The sequence below is a fragment of the Hyaena hyaena genome, unplaced genomic scaffold (genome assembly GCF_003009895.1).
Source record: "Hyaena hyaena isolate Hyena2069 unplaced genomic scaffold, ASM300989v1 scaffold_1754, whole genome shotgun sequence".
NCBI lineage: Eukaryota > Metazoa > Chordata > Mammalia > Carnivora > Hyaenidae > Hyaena > Hyaena hyaena.
The window spans coordinates 144,247-149,220 of record NW_024082386.1 but is presented as its reverse complement, the minus strand read 5'-3'; positions in this window follow the sequence as shown (position 1 = coordinate 149,220).

The following is a 4,974-nucleotide window of genomic DNA, read 5'->3' as shown; positions in this document are numbered from 1 at the left end:
AGTAGTGGTCTGTGAGTTCTGTAAACACGGGGCCTAGAGCCTATGCTCATAATTGGTAAGTAGCAGATGCATCGGCTTAGAGGCCTGTACAGTGAGTCTACAACAATATGCCATGGGCAATCAGGGCTAGAGAGACCTGCTCAAATATTCATTTTGTATAAATACCACATAGAAAATATTAAGCATAAGATGCTATTTTTAATGTATATACCTATACACTTTAATGTATGTATATGTATATATGTGTGTATATATTATATGGGATGGGGGAAGGGGACCAGAAGGACCTTGTGCCATTTAAAATCTGAATAGCGTTTCTGTCTAGTCTGTTAAGAGCAGCAGGACTACCATATGTAAAGACATTTGTCCAGGGGCGGGGCCGGGGGGCACAATACTGTCCCTATTGTAACATTGAAGGTTTGTTGAAATCAAAACACCCAGGCTATATGTGAACGGAAAAAATGGGAGTAAGAGAAAAGGAAATAAGATGTCCATGTTGTATTTATTCAAATATGAATTGAACACTTACTTTATGCCTAGGTTTGGCTTCCATAGCATTACTTGAAAATTGCCTAATTACCTCTTGAAAGGAAAGGAAATGCCAAATGCCTTGTTTATAGATTCTGCTGGAACTTTCTTTGCAAGGCAACACCTATCAATGTTTTCATCTAGCTAAGAAATTCAGATCTGACTTTAACTAAATTCACAGCTTTTTCTGAAATGTCTTTAGCATTTTCCCTTAGTATCTGAAATATCTTAAAGGCTGTTTATTATAATTCTTGAAAGCCAATTAAAAGCTCTCCTGTTGGCTCCCATAGAGACCTCCTATGTACCTCAAAAAAGTTTCTGGTTGAGAAATACTTTAATGAGAAAAAAGCAGCGGGTTTCTAACTATTAAAAGTGACATTCACTGGGCAGGATGGAAGGGTCATTGCTTGCAGGAGTAAAGGAGAGGATCTGTTTCATCTCTCATAATTTAATATTTACTTCATGTCATAGAATTGTGTTGAGCAGATTGGAAAGAAAATAAAAACCATTAGAGTTTTCTATAAAGCTAAAAACTAAGAGCTTCAATCATAGGCACTATACCCTGGAATTACATTGGTCATTCTAATCCATATTATAATATTCCAAAATGTTTTCATGGAAATACTGTGTAATATACTTTCCTGAGGACCCAAATTGCATGCATATTATCATATTTATTGCAGTGAAGTCCTAGTCAAAGAAGGTTTGTTTTTTTAAACCAAATTCCCATACTTTTTTTTTTTTAATACCAACCTGTGACACATTCTATTAAGGAAATGTATAGAGATGCACATGATAAAGGAGACTCTATAGCAACAGAGTAGGAAGTGCTGGCACAGAGGTGGGGCAGGGCGTTGAAACAAATGAGATTTAAGAGAGAGATGATGCTAGACTAGTCTGACAATTGTCATTACCTTTGTCTTTATGCAAAGGACAAATGGAAGTTATTACATAGTTTTAAAGGGGGGTAAGAATAATCAAAGTTGAAATTTAAGAAGATTGCTCTGGCTGAAGTGCAGAAAATGCTTTAGTAGCTATGGAGGTGACAGAGGAACTAATTAAGAATGAAATTTTGGCCATGGCTGGAAGAACTGAGTGAAGAAATTGAGAAGAGAGGACCTAGGAATGAGTATTGAAAATCTAAATATTTAAAGGCTAAAGAGAAATAATTAAGAAGTGTCCATCATTATGGTAGAAAAATCAGGGGAGGATGGTTTCAGTGAATCCAATGGAAGAGTATTTGTACGTTGTGAGATTTTAGGTTAAAGTAAGATTTAGGGATATATTCATCTTATTGCACTCATGGCCTTGCTCACAACTTATCCCCTACTTGCAGCTCTTCCTGAAATCCATTCCATACTGCTGTCTTTGATTTAGCCTTCTCTTATCCTGCATTTTCAGAACCACAGAATATATCACTGAATCAGTTCACAAACAATTGCCAGATGCTATATGCCAAACATGAAGTCAAGCAAAACAACAGTTTCAGACCTGAGAGCAATATATCTCCCAACCCCAAGGTACCTACAGAGAATTGGGGATTCAGACACATATTTAAATATTTATCTATGTATCTATTTATCTATTTGACTAGTTTTAAAGCAGTTTTAGGCTCCCTAAAATTGAGAAGGTACTGAAATTTCTCGTATATCCCCTGTCCCCACATGTACACAGTCTCCCCCATTGTCAATATCTTCCATCAGAGTGAAACATTTGTTATAGCTGATAAACCTATATGAACTCAAAACTTAACACCCAAAGTCCATAGTTTGCATTAGGTTTCACTCTTGGTTTTGTACATTCTATGGGTTTGGACAAATGTGTCTATAACTATAGTATCATACAAAGTAGTTTCATTGCTCTAAAAATTCCTCTGCCCTACCTATTCATTTCTGCCTTCACCCTAAAGATTAGTAACCATAAGTCAGTTTATTGCCTTCTTGATTTTGCCCTTTCCACAATGTCACATAATTGGAATCAAACAGATTGGCTTCTTTTACTTAGTAATATGCATTTAAGTTTTCTCTATGTCTTTTTGTTGTTTGATAACTCATTTTTTTTCAGGGCTGAATAATGTTCCAATGGATGTGCCATAGTTAATTTGTCCATTCTTACTGAAGGACATCTTGGTTGCTTCCAATTCTGAGTGATTATGAATAAAACTGTTATATTGATTAATCAGGTTTCTCCAAGTAAATAGAACAACTGGAGAGATGATAGATAGATAGATAGATAGATAGATAGATAGATAGATAATAGATAGATAGATAGATAGATAGATAGATAGATAGATAATAGATAGATAGATAGATAGATGATAGATAGATCTATTGAGCTAAGGAATATTATGAGAAATTGGTTCACCTGACTGTGTAAGCTAAGAAATTCCACAATCTGATGCCTGCAAATTGGAGACTCAGGAAAGGTAGTGAAGTAATTCAGTCCAAGTCTGAAGGCCTGGGAATCAAGTGATCTAATTATGTAAATTCCAGTCAAGGGCAGAAGATGAGATGAAATATACTAGTGCAGCATAGAGGAAGCAGGAAAAAAGGGGCAAAATCCTCTTTCCTCTGCCTTTTGTTCTATTCAGGCCCTCAGTGGATTGGATGATGCCTAACATACCTGGAAGGGCAATTTCCTCTACTGAGTCCACTAGGTCCAATGCTAATCTCATCCTGAAAAACATCCAGAAATAAGGTTTATTTAATCTGTTCCCTACTGAATGTCCATAGTAATTCAGTGAGTTATCTCCACACTTAGTTCTATAAATTCAAACTCAAACCTTTATAAGGAATCAAAATTTGTCATCTTGGTAATTGTACTTTGCCTAACCCTACATACAGTCTTGCCCTATGTATGTGCATATTAGTGTTTAACTAAAGACTTAGAGAATTTTCTGGTTGGATTTCAGGAACTCCTTTTCTGCACAATTCTGGTATTTTGTTGTTGTTGTCACTCCCATAAATTTTTTTAATGTTTATTTATTGTTGAGAGAGAGAGAGAGAGATACAGAGACAGAGTGTAGGTGGGGGAGGGCCAAAGAGAGGGAGACACAGAATCCAAAGCAGGATCCAGATTCTGAGGTGTCAGCACACAGCCTGATGTGGGGCTCGAACCCACGAACAATGAGATCATGACCTGAAGTAGGCCCCTTAGTCAACTGAGCCACCCAGGCGTCCCTGTCCCATAAATTTAAAAGTACCAATTTTTCTTCTCAGATCAGGGTTACCGATATTAGCGACTTGAGTATCCTTGTCCTCCAAGCTATTGTCTAGAAAGGGCTACCTGGTAGAATGTCACAGCAATCAGTGTAGGATGATGACCTAACTTGTCTCCTTTTTCTCTGAGATAATAGTTTTGTATGTCCTGTTGTCCAATACCTGAAAACATTTATTTAATATGTTTTATCCAAATTTATAGTTAGTTAATGTGGGATAGCTAGTCCAAGAGCAGATACTACTTTTATGTTTCCTGTTAGGATATGATCATACACCCTTAAGGAAATTTAGACATTTCATATTGAAGAAAACATCTTTCTCATCTCTTTATTCTCAGAAACTCTTTTCACATATCTCATTATAAATTATATAACACAACCCAAAACTCAATGTTGATCATCTGTTCATAATCTTACCTGACCATTACTTTATCTGCGAAAAGGCAGTTATTATGGTTGATTCTCAAGAACAATTCTATTTTCAAATTCTAATATCTAAGCCCCTATCTCTTGACACCATATTTGGTATTTAAGATAGAACAGAAAATGAGAGGGGTGCCTGGGTGGTTAAGTGTCCGACTTCAGTTCAAGTCATGATCTCATGGCTTATGAGTTCAAGCTCTGTGTCGGGCTCTGTTCTGACAGCTTAAGGCCTGCTTTAGATTCAGTCTCCCTTGCTCTCTGTCCTTGCCCCGGTTGCACTGTCTCTCTCTCTTTCTTTCTCTCTCTCTTTCTCTCAAATATAAATAAACATTAAAAAATAAAAGAAAATGAGAGAATATGCTAGTATCCACTTGTTCTAATTTTGTTGAAATCTAATACCAGCACTGTCCATCAGCACTTACCTCCCTTTCATTTCCCAATATATCTGGACACACAGAGAATAGTACGGTGGTTGAGATCAAGAGTTTTCAAGTCAGATAAAGACTAGAATCAACATCATATATTTTGCCAATTGTGTGACATTGAGAAACTATTTAATCTTTCTAAATATAGATATCTCTCTATAATGTTTATAATTAATCCTAATCCTTAAACTGTGAAAATATAATTCAAATATATATATGTGTGTGTATATATATATATATATATATATATACACATACATATATACAATTGTTCATTTTCTCTCATGTAACAAAGCCTCAATAAGTGATATCAATTATGATCATTTATAGCTATGAATTTAACAAAATTCTATCTCTATTGAAATACTTGAAAAGAGGCTC